This window comes from Elaeis guineensis, chromosome 7 (assembly GCF_000442705.2).
Source record: "Elaeis guineensis isolate ETL-2024a chromosome 7, EG11, whole genome shotgun sequence".
Lineage (NCBI taxonomy): Eukaryota > Viridiplantae > Streptophyta > Magnoliopsida > Arecales > Arecaceae > Elaeis > Elaeis guineensis.
In genome coordinates, this window is record NC_025999.2 from 79,325,562 (window position 1) to 79,342,454 (window position 16,893).

Consider the following 16,893-nt stretch of genomic DNA (forward strand, 5'->3'; position numbering starts at 1 on the left):
AATTAACCAATAAGATCAAAATTTTCATGCTTCAAATCTGGTTAAACAACTCATGATACCCAAATCAACAATCTAACTTGAAATATATGAAGATGGCTCTGATACCACTGTTAGAAACTAGGAGTTGATTGATATACACAATGGAAGGATAAAATAAAAGATTAATTAATCATGAAGCGGAATAAAAAAATTAATTTTTGGATTAATTATTGTGAGATCTTATCTCGTATCAATCCTAGATCCCTCATAGTTGCTAAGATTAAAATTAATAAAAAAAAATTAAATCTTCACCTTCGCATAGATAGTTCTTCACTATAATTTGATGATCGTAGATGTCTTTTTGATTCCTTTGAAATCGCATAAATATCTGACCTCTATAAGTGTCCATACAAGACTATTATCTGATCAGAGTATCTGATCTCATCAGGGTGTTAGCTCCTTTACAGAGATTCTCTTTGATGATGAATTTATTTTTCTCTTTGTGCTGAAAATCTTTCTCAAGGATTTTAGCCTTTTTTCTTTACAGCTCACGCTCCATACGCGAATGGATCAGGAATCTTTCTTGATCTTTTTTTGATTTTCTTCTAAAGAAAATCCGATAGTCCATCTCTCTCTTTTCTTTTGGCATTACCAAAAACTTTTTTTGGGGTTTAGATCTAATTTCTTGACATCAAACTCTTTGATGCAAGAATTTTCAAGGCTTGAAGGGTCACGTGAAACTCTTTTCACCTTTTGATGCCAAAACACTAAGGTTGGGACATCCAACTACTTAGACATACAAGAGAGAGGGTGAGATCTTAGGACGTCCAACTACTTGGTTGTCCCAGAGAGAAGAAGATAGGGCGTGAGATGTGTCGTGCTCATCCATATGAGGTGTGGTCACTTTTTCATGTAAGATGGAGTCCACAAAATGCACAACTCTCAAGTGGCACTCACTTCTTCACATGAAAGTCTCTTGAGGCATCCAACTCTTGGACCCCAAGAGTCTTACACCAATAAGGAAATAGAAAGACGGCATAAGGGATTTTTATGACACCATAACCCTTGGGCGTGCACTCCCCATCCATGTGAAAACCCTTTCCAACATGGTGTTATGGCATGAGGAAATTTAGTGTGAGGAACGGTGGGGCGCCGTCTCATGAGAGAAGAGTCCTTCTACTTGTCAAACATTTTGACGGATAGAGTTTCAAGTAGCCTGGACTTTGATCAAATCAAAATTTTTATTTCATAAGGAGTCCAATTTTTTTTGAACTTAATCATATCAACTTTTTGACATATCTAATTAAATCCAACTATATGATCAGACACAATCTTTTTATATGTGATTCTATAGGTTCTATTCTATTTGGTAGTAAGAAATATTGTGATCTCCATCAATAATATTATTTGAAATCTTTTTTAATGGATTGAAATAATTCTAACTTATTCAATGAGAATTATTGATCATCAAAATAATTGTCATGAGTCTCACAATCCATCAGTGACGCCTAGCAGCATGTAGTAGCATTTCAATAGAATGGTACCATATGATACAGTCCTTCTATAGTGAGTCCTGACAAGATGAAGATTATGAAATTTTTTATCAAACTCCATCTTCTATCATATGTCAAATTTATTTGACATGAGTTCTTGATGTGAAAACTAGGGAAATTTATTCCACTATTCAAATTGCACTGGCCAAGATCTTCTGAACTCAGTCTCATAAATTATATAGGACTATCTTCCTTATTTATTATAGTCAATAGATTCCATATAAGTGCGTACCATATTCCTACAATGAATCTACTACAGCCAACATGCACCGCAAGGACCTATATGGCTAAGAGACTAAGTATATATACAATCAAACTATAGCAATCTCATTGTAAATAGTGGAGACACCGTAGGTCAAAGGACTAGTCACATTATTGCAGTATCGAGTAAGTCACTGACGAGTGAATAGACATTCAAGTGACTTCTTATATTATCATGCTTGGTACCTTTATTCTCTAACAGCTACCTACACTCTCGCTTCAGTATCCTTACACTGTAGACTCGAAACTTGTCTATCCTAAAAAATAAGCGATGTATACATCAATCTATCTGGATCAATCACCATCTCTATGATGATCTATTGATTAGGAGCATTTAAGAATTAATCACCACTGATATATACTTTAAATTCTCAACTCTTGAGAATATGTGTCACCATATTATTAATTCCTTGAATGATTTACGGACACATATACATTATGAATGAAAATAATAACCCAATTTCATTAATAGTGAAAATATCAAATACAAAATTATGTTTTAAAATAAATATATGTATCAGCTTGATTAACTTGTAAGATATATATCCAATAGTATTCTCATGCCAATTAGTCCACGGCATGCATCTGAAATGCCTGCCTTGCCCAACTACTACTAAAAGTGACTGATGGACCCACCTAGAAACCCAAATGATGCTACACCTACTATAGATATATCTAACACTACCTATATCACAAAGTGAGGTAACTCCATCACTTATCCTATCCCATAGAAAATGCAAAGCCAGTTTCAAATTGAGTCCAAAATCCAAATACTAACTTCAAAGCAGGTGAAGAAATTTTGAGTTCAATTTTGACTTTTCAGCAAAATAAAGCAGGAGACACATGCAGAAATAAAAAACACTGCAGCAAATCAACTACCTAGACCTTGTGCAGTAGGTTACTCCACCCAAAATTTTTATTTAAAGCTTTTAAGTTTTCCTCCATTTCAAGTGCCAGTAAAAGAGCACTCAATTAATGCAATGTCATAAGTTAATGGCACAGCTTATGATGACAAAGTTTTATTATTGGAATCTCTAGCTGAGAGCTGAAATTGGAGGGGGAATGACTATGAGATTCTTCAGAGACCGATAAATTCTAATTTTTTGATGCTGGGTTTGACTTCTAAAAGGGATCCATATACCTGTTTCCTCATTTCATTACTTCAATGAAAAGTGAGATGTACTCCCACCAGCTTGCTCAAAAAAAAAAAAAAATCTAAAATTCAAAGTGACATACAAAACATATGCAACAGATACAGCATGATAATGGCTCACAAACAGGCTCAAAACAACAAGTTTGTGATCAATTTGATGGTTATCATGAGCATCAGGTCATGGTAAAGTAGAAGCTGACCACATGAACTTCTGTTTAAATGTAAAAGACAGATTTCAAGAGCATAACTACAGTATATCCAAATTTCAAATTCTTTGCATCCTTGACCATCTTGACTTTTTTGCAGCTTTGATAAATAAACTTCTAATTGGCATGATAAATTAATAGAAACAACTGACTTCTTAACTAAATAACCAAGAACTAGGTCACGCAGCACCTAATATAGTGGAAAAGGCATATCAGTTTGGGTTTAGTTTGGCTCTTAACATTTAGCTCAACTACAAGACCCATCTAGAGGAAGCTGGTTTCAATCAACAACAATGCATGCAGTACAAAATATAGTGAGGGTACTTAAAAATGCAATGACTTGCTAACGGTTCGGTGATGAAAAGGTCAAGCCCTTACATCTTCCTATATGAACCCAACTCAACCTTACGTCCAATCCTATATAAATTTTGTTGCACTGTACAAGAGGAAAGAAAATTAGGTTAAATTAAACAAAGCTATCCTCATATCTCAGCATAACAGTTCTCCCATGCAACAGCCTCTTACATACTGCAATGCTATATACAGCAATTTGCATTAGACAACCAACTGCTGGAGTCAGGACATTCTGAACTTTTTAACTCAACAAGCATCTATCTATGACAAAAACAACATTATAGATTCATACCAAAAAGAAAAAAAAAATTATAGATGTCTTTATTTGCATGTCTGACAAGATGAGAGAAGCTAAGTTAATGTTTAGTCTCTAACTTCTCTTTTCTTTCCCAAGTAAATGCAGAAAAGATTTGTTGTTGCAGTTATCTGCTATACACAGTAATTTGCACCGCACAACCAACTGGTGGAATCAAGACATTCTGAACTTTAACTCAACAGGCATCTATAATAGAAAACAATAATAGATGTCCCAAATCTTCCATTATCGCATGTCAAATAAGATGAGAGAAGCTAGGTTCATGTTTAAACACTGCCATTTCCTTTCTTCCCTAACTAAATGCAGAAAAGATTGACTGTTCTGATTCTTGAGATCCATGACAAGCACGATCATTCAGCAGGGCATATGTCCTTCAGGCTACATTACAAGCAGCAGAAACTTGAAATTGCAAAACTCTTGTAGATAAAACTACTCTATACCATACTTCTACCTTCTTGCCAAGCACTCAAAAATATGTGGCAGGGGTTGCTCATTTCTTGTTTGTGAAAGCAAGTGTTTGCACATTTTCTTTGAAGTGCAGAAGCAGCTATGCACCCAAGCACCATTGGGCGACAAACTAAAGTAAATATAGTTTATAGCAAGGTAATAGATGCACAGGCAAGGACCGGAAGCAGAACATAACTGCAAATAACCAATACTGATGAAGGGATTTTTGGTGCAAACTACCAAACCTCTTTTCGGTGGCTTCTATGGTAGATGACAAAATGCTGGCATTTCCAAGATGTAAATACTGCAACACTCATGCCATATGAAGAAAATTTGGAGAAGAAAGCTTGAGTTCTGTGTCAGGATTCTGGACTTAGAAATGTGAGCATGTGGAGAATCAACGTGGCAAATTTTTACTTGTTTAAATACCAATTTTAAGTTTTAGGAATCAAATCACCTACCACCCTTCTAAAAATCCATTACATCAAGCATGTGCAAGTAAAGCTATTAAAATCGCATCAAACCCAACCCTAAATCAAAGTCACCAATGATTTCATTCAATACAAGATACCAAACAGGAACAAAAAAGACCAAAATAAAATGAATCAAGAAAGCAATCAAGAACGATTAAGATGAAAAGGAAACAGGTAAAGACCAGCAATTCCTAAGGCTAGCCCTGTTGGTTAAAAATTGGAAAAGAAAATATGGAATAAAGTTTTCTATAAAATGGGTTGCTACAGAAGAGCTCTAGGAAAAAAGATTTCTGTAACTTTTTGTATTCAACTGATTTCTTCACCTTTTAGTTACAGAAAAATGACCATATATATAACACCCTAAACATTAATACTTTGCCTACAAATTTGAAACAACAAAACAACTGTAAACATAGAAAATTTACAACAAAATAATTATAGCACTAAATAACTTTGGCAAAGCAACATTTTAGAACATAACAAAAATGCATTAATATCCAACACTCACCCTTAATGCATTTTCTTTACAACTCCAATAGACTCTCTAAGATAGCAGAACATTTTTCTTGGAAGTGCCTTAGTTAGAATATCTACAAGCTGTTTCTCAGCTCTATAATATTCAAGCTAAATTTTATCACATCCAATAGCTTTTCTAATAAAATAATATTTGATGGCAACATGTTTTATACAATCATGACTCACTAAATTCTTTTCAACGGTAATTACTGACTTATTATTACAATACAAAATAGTTTCTTCTTCTTGTTTTTCTCCAATTTTCTTCAGCATTCTTCAAAGCCATGTAGCTTGAGAAGTTGCCTTTGCTGCTGCCACATATTCTGCTTCAACAGAAGATTGAGCAACACACCTTTACTTCTTAGAAGTCTATGAGACAATGCTTGAATCAAAAAAAAAAAATATAAACTGATGTGCACTTCATATCATCCAAATAGCCAGCCCAATCACTATCTGTATATCCCACCAAGTTTATAAATTCTGCACTTTTGTACATGATGTTATAATCAATTGTCCTCTACAAATATCTCAATACTTTCATTACTGTAGCAAAATGAATCTGAGTAGGTTCTTACATATATCGAGATAATAAACTTATAGCAAATATTATGTCAGGTCGGATTGCTATAAGATACTAAAAACTGCTATTCAATCTTTTGTACTTGGCTGCATCTACCTTCTTTGAACCATCTTTCTTCTTCAACTTTTTATTTATAACAAGAGGAGCAGCAACAGGCTTGCATCCAAATAAATTAAACTTCTTTAGAATATTTTCAGCATATTTTTTTTGAGAAATGAAGATCCCTTCTTCTATTTGAGATACTTCAATTCTAAAAAAATAATAAAGCAAGCCCAAATCATTCATTTCATAAGACTCCATCATATCTCTTTTAAATCTCTGTATTAAATCTTCATCATTGCTGGTAAAAATTAAATCATCCACATAAAGTGATATAATAAGAGTTGAGCTATCTTTTTTTAAAAATATAAAGAGTAGGCTAACGGTTACTTTTTTGAATCCTCTTGTGATAAAATACTTGTCAACTTCAACATACTAAGCACGAGGTGCTTGTTTCAGCCCATAAAGAGTCTTTTCCAGTTTATATACCTTATTTTCTGTCCCTTCTACTATATAACCTTGAGGTTGCTCTACATATACTTCATCTTCTAGCACTCCATTTGGAAATGCTGACTTTACATTAAGCTAAAAAATATTCCAGTCCCTTTGAGCAACAATCATGATTAGAGTTCTTAGTCTCAAACCTTACAATGGGTAAAAAAATTTCTTGAAAAACAACACCAGGCTTTTGGGTAAATCCTCTTGCAACTAGCCTCACTTTGTGCTTTTGGATGTCTCCATCTTGATTAAACTTTGTCCTATAAATCCACTTAATACTAACAACTTCTCTTGCTTTAGACTAATTAACAAGCTCCCAAGTCTTGTTCTTTTCTATCATATGAATTTTCTCATCCATGCTTTATCCACAATTTCTCCCTTTGAGCTTCTTCAAAAGTTCCTGATTCTGTTGCTAAAAAATTACATGAAGTATATATTTCACTCAATCTTGTGATTTTGCTTGGAGAAGACTCTGATGAAGATGGTGTTAGCTCCAAACCAGAATGTGTAGGAGATAAAAAAGGAGATGGATCTTCTTGAACCTCTGATCCTCTTGGAAACTCTTGAGAAATTACAATAGAAGATTCTGGCAGCTTCTTTTCTTTCCAATCCAAAGCCTGTTCTTCATTAAGAATCACATCTCTACTGATTATCAATTTTTCAACTTTAACATCATATAGCCTATAGCATTTTGAGTCTGAGCTATAGCCAATAAACACACATTTCTTACTTTTCTCATCGAGCTTTGATCTTTTCTCAGCTAGAATATGGGCATAACAAATGCTGGCAATACTTTCATATATTGCACAGAAGGTTTTACATCAATCCATGCCTCAAATGGAATCCTATTCTTCACAACCTTCGTAGGACACCTGTTGAGAATGTATACAGCTGTATGAATAGCCTCTGCCTAAAAACTTTTGGGCAATCCTTTTTCATTCAACATTGACCTTGCCATCTCTATAATCATATGATTTTTTCTTTCTATATGCTATTCTGTTATGGACTATATGCCACTATCAATTGCTTCAAAATCTTCTCTTCTTTACAAAATTCTTCAAATTTTTCTGAAGTGAATTTTCCTCCTCTATCACTTCGAATAGTTTTAATACGATGGCCACTTAGCTTCTCCTCAAAGGCTTTAAAATTCTTAAAAATGATGAAGACTTTTGACTTCTTCTTTAAAAAATAAACCTATGTCATCCTTGAATAATCATCAATGAAGGTAAGAAAATACCTATGCTAATTTCGAGAAAAAGTTTTCATTTGGCCATAGATATCGGTGTGAATCAGCTCCAAAGGTGCTTTTGCTCTCCAAGCTCCATGCTTTGAAAATAACAACCGATGTTGTTTGCCTATAATGCAGCTTTTACATGACTCCAAATTAGACTTTATCTCAAATAGTCCTTTTACCATATTTTTCTGTTGCAGTAGATTCAAGCCATGCAAGTTGAGATGGCAAAACCTCTTGTGCTATAGCCAAGTATCATGCACAATTGTGGACTTTAAGGCTAATGTAGCCCCATGGTTAAATTGCATAGAAAAATTTTTGTTTTTCTTCATTTTTACTGATGCAATCATCAAATTCTTATCTCTTTGATTATAAATTGTGTAGTAGCTTTCTTCAGAAACAAAGCGATTTTCCATAAGCTGGCCAACACTCAATAAGTTCTGATTTAATTCAAGAACCAATAAAACATCACAAATAAACTTGGTTCCTTTCTTGATTTTGACAGCAACTTTTTCTATGCCTTTAAATTCTATTACTACATTTTCTAACCATACCTTAGATGTGATTGTAGTATCAAGGTCAAGAAATATTTTCTTATTTTCTATCATGTGATTTCTACAACCACTGTCAAGATACCAAGTATCTTCATCATGTTGTGAATCAGATTGGCTAGCATAGAAGAGATTCTCATCATCAGCATCTTCTTCAACTTTTTGCTCAAAAAAGTTAGTATGACTTTCAACCTTGAATCTATAATTTTTTTCAATATGCTCAATTTTTTTTACAATTGTAGCATTGAGGCTTTCCACGATGCCAGCAACTTGAATTATCACAGTTTATTCTTTTACAAATTTTGCAAAAAAGTTTTGAGCTATTAAAAGATGAACCTTTTTCTCTCTTGCTGTCTTCTTTGTTGTTTGAGTCAAATTTCTTCCACTTCTTCTGGTCTCCTTTATTTTGATCATCTTTTTTTTAATTTTTGTATTGCTTTAGCATAAGTTTTGATTGGAAAGTATTTTCCATAGCTTGATCTTCTCGTCTCAGCCTTATCTGCTCATGAGATTCTAAAGAACCCATCAACTATTCAATTGTTAAGGTAGAGAGATCTTTTGACTCTTCAATTGCAGCCACTATAGCATCATATTTTTCTGGCATGCTGATTAGAATCTTTTCAACCACTTTCTGATCTGATATATTCTCTCCATAAATTCTTATCTGATTTACAATTTTAATGATGCTTGAGAAATAGCCTTTGACAGACTTAGACTCCTTCATTTTCAGATTCTCAAACTCTCTTCGTAAATTTTGAAGTTTGATAGCTATAGCTCAATTATCTCCTTGAAATTCTCTTTGCAAAATCTCTCATGCCTCTTTGGATGTTTGTACTCAAATAATCCTGAAAAAAATGGCAGGAGAGACCCCCTTTTGAATCGTGGAAAGAGTTTTGGCATCTTTCATTCTATTCTCCTCAAGTTTCTCTTCTTCTCCTAATAACTCATCTTCATTTTCTAGTTCATTGAATCCTTTGGTAACAATACTCCATTGCCCTTCTGACAGAAGAAGTGTCCTCATTTTCACCTTCCAAAACTCATAATTTTCTCCAGAAAAAATTGGAATAATTGAGAAAGAAGCATTGTTGTTTTGGTTTGACAAGAAAGCCATGACTCTGATACCACTTTTGTTGGTTAAAAATCAGAAAAGAAAATATGGAATAAATTTTTTTGCAGATTAAATTACTATAGCAGAGCTTTAGGAGAAAAGATTTCTATAATTTTTTTTGTATTCTACTGATTTCTTCATCATTTAGTTACAAAAAAATGACTATATATTTAACACCCAAAATATTAATATTTTGTCTAGAAAACTGAAACAACAAAGCAATTGTAAACATAGAAAATCTATGGCAAAATAATTATAGCAGTAAATAACTTTGACAAAGCAACATTCTAGAACATAACAGAAAATACATTAATGTCCGATAAGCCCTAGATATAATCTACTGAACTTTCATTAAGAAAAGAAGAACTGACCATTCAGAATTTATAGTAGAGGAGATGGTCCTTTCAAACCCTAAAAAGCCTCTTTTGAGGACCAAGGAGAAAGAAATTGAATGAAAGCCAAGGCGAGCTCTCCTTTCACCTCGTAGGAATACAATAGAGAAAAGTGGGAATAGGGGTTGGGAGGTATTTGAAAACAGAAAAAGACATGACTTCGATCGATCGCCTCGAGACTTTATCCTCAGACACGATAGCTTGTGGTGAGCACTTTTGCTTGAGCCAGCACAAAATCATGTGGAAGAAGAAGTGTCGCGTGCGTGGAAGGTGAGATTTTTTTTGGGTAAGTTATAATTATACCATATAATATATACCTTCTCTAGGGTTTACAATGATCGCTGGTTAAGATATAATCTTTTTCAATGGTCTTAACTGAATACAGATAAAAATTAAATTTTTTTCAAAAGATTAAGACTTCCCCAGCATTTTGATTTCATTGGACGTTTTCCAATGGTACCATATGACTGCTGGGAAAAAAAAAAACTTTTTCTAGTAATTGAACTGATAAGTCTTTACTCAGCAGATTCGAAAAAATGCTATCCAAAACCTGTTTTACCAATAAATTTTTATATCTATTAATAAAAAATACTGCTAAATCTCTTTTTTTTTTTATGGGGAACATTATCAACCTAAAAACCATGCGTAGTAAATTTTGGTTCTGCCGCTGCCAACACAGAAATCCAGGAGATTGCGTGCAACTGCTTATTTGTCTCAATGATTACGAAGATGGTCCCAGGATTTATTCAACATCATTTTCTCTGGACTCATTAGAAGTCAATTAAAGAGTCTTGCTGTACAATGCCCCCAACCCATCTACCATCAATTTATTTTTGCGTTCCATTGTATTCTAGAGAAGCTGCACATATTTATATCCATATATCAGAAGTGCAATCCCCACCAGGATATCTCATTTCATGGGCCAGTGAAGGGCCATCAGGTTCAGCCCCGAAATCAACAAAGAAGTTTGGGTTCACCGTCAGCCCTCCTCGCGCTGTGTCCACATCAATTTGTAACATATGAGAGCCCTTCTTCACAAGATCCAGACCATAGAACTGACGGTCCCACGCGCTAAAGAGGGAGTTGGTCACGTACAATCTCTTCCCATCCAAGCTCAATTGGATCATCTGTGGCCCTCCTCTGAGCCGATTTCCCTGATAAAGAGAATTTTGGTTAAATATAGTCAATCATACTAGTATGCAATCACTTAAATAGCTTATCAATTATGCAAGTGCTTGAATTATGGGTACAAGCCTCCAAGGCTTGTTTTATTTTACCTGGAAGTCATGATATTTATGTTTTCAAAGATACAAAATACCAAATTTGTGGATGCATTTCCTCATCACTGAGTTGAATATTGTACAAAATACACAAATTTCAATTTTATAAATCTTTTTTTATTGTACTCTGCTTACCATACTTTTATCTGTCTGTAGTAATAACTCATGCAATGAAAGTCGACATTGTTCAGTCACAGTAGAGATGTCATTTTAGAACACAACCAAAAGTTTGGATACACTTTAGTTTCAAATCAAGCATGGTATTACAGTGGAAAAAAAAAAAAAAACAGTATATACTACAGCACTAATGGTTAAATACAGCATTAAAACAATGGAATTAGATGTGATACTAAAGGATGCATGAATCGCACCTTGATAGGAGGTACATCAAACTGCAATTCTTTCCCATCCTCTGTCACGTAGACTACATCACTCCCCTTTTGGAGGAGTCCTCCCACCCATACTTGGCCGCTCAACACAGGCTTAGCAGGATCTTCAATGTTGTATTGCCTAACATCCCCATGCAGCCAATTAACAAAGTAGAGGAAGCGATCATCCAACGAGATGAGGAAGTCCGTTATCAGTCCTGGCATTTCAGGGAGAATCCAGTTTTTCACCTTCAGTGGTGGCACAGATATCACCACCTGTAAAAGCAAATTCAGGAAGGAAAGGATTTAAAATACCGGACAATAGTGACTAACATGAAATACTGAAAGTTGATTGATGTTAATTTGAACATTGCACATCGACTCAAATACAAGTTTTACGTAGTGCATATCCAAGAGTCAAAACCTTCTAAACTTTCTTCTTTTTTGCACATATAATTAAGAGTCACACACATGCATGTCTGTAAATCATGTCAACATGGGTATGTTGTGTTAAATATGAGAGTCCAGGCAACATCAATCTCTGGTTGGTTAGAAAAGAAGACAAGAAAAATCAAAGAGAATGGACAGACCTCATGATTCCAGGTTCCATCTGCAGTCTTGAAAAATCTCACCATGTTGCTGCTCAAAGCACAGCCAACATAGCCGATGTCCTTGGTAGGGTCATGGAGAAATCTTATCTGGAAAAAATAGAAATGACTTTTAAAATGTGCTTATATAGGTATATTCCTGATCTTGAATGAGAAATAGACTTGATATTGACTTCTAGGGGTAAGAGCCCTGTGCTGCCTAGGTCCAATGTTTGTTTTAATTCACCACCAGGCCAGCTGTATACAAAGAGGTGTCTTCCATATAATCCGTCTTTAACATCCTCAAGATTAAAGCCCTTTGTAAAAGCTGCAGGAGCCCCCCATGATGTACTAATCATGGTCTCATGTCGAGGCTGGTACCAGAAATCATAGCCAAACTGTGGGCTGTGACCTGGCTTTTCCCACCTGAGTGCTAACAATATATAGTCAGATCAAACCATATGGGAAGCTAAATATTTGAATCAAATGAATTCACTCAAATGACAATAAACTCGAGCAAAAGACAGGCTTCTGTCAACACCTTAACACATCATCTGCCTTGGAAAGGAAAAATTAATGATGATGATGTGTTGCAGCCTTCAAGTTTTTCCAATTATTATAGCATAAGATGATGATTCAGAAAGCTTTAATACATGTTGAAAAGTAAAAAGATTGATGCACTTTATGTATAGGTCAGAGGGAATATGCATGCAGTATATGCACAGGCACACACAAAGGAGTACACAAATCAGTGGACACAGGCACATGCATGCACCCATGCATACACAGAGACACACATAGTGCGCATGCATGAGAGAGAGAGAGAGAGAGAGAGAGAGAAATTTACATTTCTGTGTTTGGCCAACTGTCATTTTTAAAGAAATGTAAGGTGGAGGAATTCCAGAAGTACATAATTGATAAACTATATATGTGATCAGAGCATTCAGGTCAACTTTGTATCAAAGTACCTTGGTATAATCAAAAGTTAAGTTTTAAAATTTATCAATAAAGCATTCAAGTCATCAAACTCATGAAGTCTGGGGCACAATGGCCAAGTCTAAGCCAAAGGGTTTTCAAGAAAAGGCAAATACCCAATGATGCAGCTAATGAAGCTAAAGCATATAAGATGTTCAATGATAACCACATCACGCACTATAAACAATCTTTCCAACCAAAGAAAATGGCAGTTCTATTATTTAACTTGTATTAATGCTTAAGTTTGCATGGTGGCACCTAAGTCTGTAATTTCTGCATGATTACTTGCTACATTGAATAGAGAAACACCCGGTTGGCACTCCTATCCTACTTGAGAGAAGTCCTGGTTTCAAACCTGGGAGGTGGCTTTCTGACCATGTTTCTCAAGAAAAATGGAACAGAGCTTCAAATCAGTTTTGAATTTGAACTATAAATTTTATCAAGCACCAACCAGAAGATACATAGCATAATGGAGATTTTCAAGGACTCTATACAAGTTGGAGATAGCGACTTTTGGATCCAAAAAGTATCTAATTGAGTTATCTAGTGTTTTTTTTATTCTTTAAGATGTTATTAGTTAAGGATATTTTAACACTAATTTTAAGCTTTATACAGTATAGGGAAAGATCATAAACCTGTTGTTCATTGATTGTTTAAATCAAAGCTATACAACTCCCCTACTTTACATTCCAGATTTACTAGAATCCGTAATGTCTTAAAAAAGGCAAACCTGATAGTGCACATGAAGTGCAAAATTAAACATTATAGTTTTCCATGTGTTTCATCCAAAAAAAAAAAAAAAAGGTTTTCCATGCGATTTTACCTGAATCAAATTCCCAAGATGTAAATCATGACATGGATAGAAATTCTTCTTAGAGTCATCACATAAAAGAGAATAAGAACATCTAAGGTAGCCCTTTTGAAATAGAGAATTGACCATGTAGGAGTAAACTTCAAAGTGAATGGAAATAATGGACAAACATAAAAGGGATGATAACCATCATCCATCATGCTGGAAAACGAAGATAGAGAAAGCTTCAGATGTAATGCAAATAGATAACATGCAAAGTGAAGTATAGACTTGAATAACAACTTGATATCATTTTGCAGGCACTACCTCATGAATTTTCCAGTAGGAAATGGAAAAGGGTCGAGATCATCAAAATCTTGCTACACTATTCATATGTAAAGAAGCTCATTGATCTACTTTGCTTCTAATAACCTATTAAGTATTATAGAAAATGATTTTGTAAAGCAAGAGTCAAACATGCTAGTTTAATTGGGGAGGAGGATGGGGCATCAATGTGCTTGGTTAACCCCAGATAAATATAGGTGCTCCATCAACACGCGCATAGCAATCTGTGGTTGAGGTATGTAGAAAGATATCTCGTGATTATATGTCTTGAGACGAAGTGAAGTAAAGAGTAGCACCTTCCTTTCACATTGAAATCTGAATCTAGGAGAAGGAAGCCACTCCCTTCTGCATTTCCATCTTTGTCTCCAAGGCAAGACAGCATTATTTCACCAGATGCAAGACAATGGGAAGTGTGAGGATATGCTAATCCTGTTTTTTCCTCAATATCTGTCGGCTCAACCACCTTATGCAAAGATGGAGCTCTTGGATTCGTTGCAGTGTCAACACATATATGCGGCTTGACCTGAAAAAATAGAGGAACAATAACATCTCAGGAATGAAATCTTCCAAGATATACAAATTGTAACTGTTCAAGCCTTTTATTTCCTTTATGAAGGAGTGAGTGGGTTCTACTCCCTTACATCTATGAGAAAAGAAACAGAAAAAAAGAAGAAGAAGATAGCAGATTGCAATGGAGAAGTAAGCCATATTATCACTGATTGGAAAAGGAAAATAAAAACAATACTTTGAAGCATGAAAATGCAAAGCAAAATCCTCTCATGGGAAGGACCAAGTCATGCATCAGCACTATCAATGGCTTCGAGTGATACACACTATAATATAATTAGACACTTCATTTATATTGAAGACATGCTGTATTCAATGAGGATAGATAGAACAATTAATTTTTTCCTTTATATTCAAGGTGAATAAATTAAAAGAACATCTTGATTCCTTTTTCCCCGCTGATATGAACTTCTGATCTTTCCGAAACAAGACGTCCTAATAGAGTACAGTAATACATTTAGTTTTCTTATCCTCTAATGTGGTGAACCAAGGAAAGGGCAAACATTTTAATTTCTTTTTCCCCACCAACCTTGATTTCTAATCTTTAATCTCCTTGTAATAAAGTGCACTAGAGCAGTTAGAAGACCACATATTTCTAAGGCAACAGACCTGGTATTCCTTTATCAGCCACATGCTTTTATCAAAGTTTTCTGTAGAGTTCAATTGAAATGGTTGAATTGGCAAACTCAATACCAAGAGTAAATACTTTTATCATCCCATATAGAATTTCATCATATGAAAAGCCTTCAATCATGTTCAGTGACTTGACCTTCCAGCATGTACAGATAAGCAATGGCCACCAATTGCAGTAGTTCAGAATTAAAAAAATCCTATATCACATATAGAATTCAAAAGATGTCAAAACTGCAACAGATGGAAAGGGGAACAATAAAAATCATCAACTCTCCAAGAAATATTATTTGCTAATGTAGAATGAGCAACAAAGTAACTGGACATACACCAAAGAAGGCAAGACCAGAAAACGCCGAACCGCTGATGGATCAGTATGGCAGGAGCTGCAGGCATTCCAGCCAAAGTGATGCAACTCATCACCTACATGGGTCACAGGCAGCCTGTGGATAACTTTAGAATATGTCGGTGAGCTAGGATCAACATCCACTGTTGCCAAGTAATCGGGTTTCTCTATTTCAGTTCCTGCATATGATTGAAAAAAATAATATTTGAGGTTAGATATTTCCAAATTACTGTAGTCAACCCTAAGTAGTTTAGGAATAAGGCTTAGTTGAGTTAAGTATATTTCCAAATTACTGCATGCAACATGTGAAACTAGATAATGGTGGCTCGGATAGAGTTACTAGTGCCACTGTTCACTTGCTAAGACAAAATTAAGAAATAATTGAGTCTCCTTTTTTTTTTGGTAACTAAATATTGAGTCTCTTTATACCAAGTTGGGGAAAAATCAATTAGCACTTTGAGAAAATATGGACTTAAAAACAAAAAATTGAAGGACCACTCTAGTCCCCCCACCCTCCACAAAAAACAAATGTACACTTTTCAGAACAAAGGGCAGGGCTTTGATGCAATAATAAGCTATACACTAGATAAATCTTGCATACTTATACGGGACCAAGGACGCAGTAACACCCAGCTAAGAAGATGTAAACAACAATCTCCTTCCAAAAACAAAACAGCACAAACCCGGGGTGACATTTTCTGAACCCTAAATACAAAAAATCCAATAACCAAAAAAGGATAGAATTTTCACCATGATAGATGCAAGTGACATAGAGTATGTCTCTCTTGGTCCCTGACATCGCTTTGAGGGTGACGCGTAGCCTGGCCCCTTGCCAGCGCAGCAAGCCTTTCTCTCGGTACCATTGGAGAGGTTTTGTTCTTGCACTGCGCCACGTCTACCGCACCAGCCATTGGGTTGTGTCTTTCCAAATCGCCCCAATCCTGCAAAGAGCAAGCAAACCAACACAATCCCACTTTTATGGACTGTTCCGACCAATCTATTGAAAATAGTAAAGCACCATCAAGTTTTGAAATCATCCAAAAGAACTCAAGCGAGAAGGAAACAAAGAGACGTATCCTATTCCCTGAAGAACTCCGCCCTCCAAAGACCAAGAAGCAGGAAAGATGACAACTTTATGCATGATAGCAACAAATCTACTCTAACAGCAATAAGTAAGACATTAAAATTCCAACCAAAAACGATTGACCAAGAATCAAACAGAGCTATCTCTCAGATTGCAGCCCATCCTCAGAAGACCAAAGAAACGAAAGAAGATCTCGATTTTATAGATCAAACGACAATTCACTCACCGTATGGAAGGACAGACTCCAAGATCTGGAATCCCACT

At 35.2% G+C, this 16,893-nt stretch overlaps 1 pseudogene; it reads right to left on the minus strand.

Annotated features, from left to right (window-relative positions):
* Positions 1-10,348: 10,348 nt before the first annotated feature.
* Positions 10,349-16,468, minus strand: LOC140851016 (selenium-binding protein 1-like; annotated as a pseudogene).
* Positions 16,469-16,893: the final 425 nt, after the last annotated feature.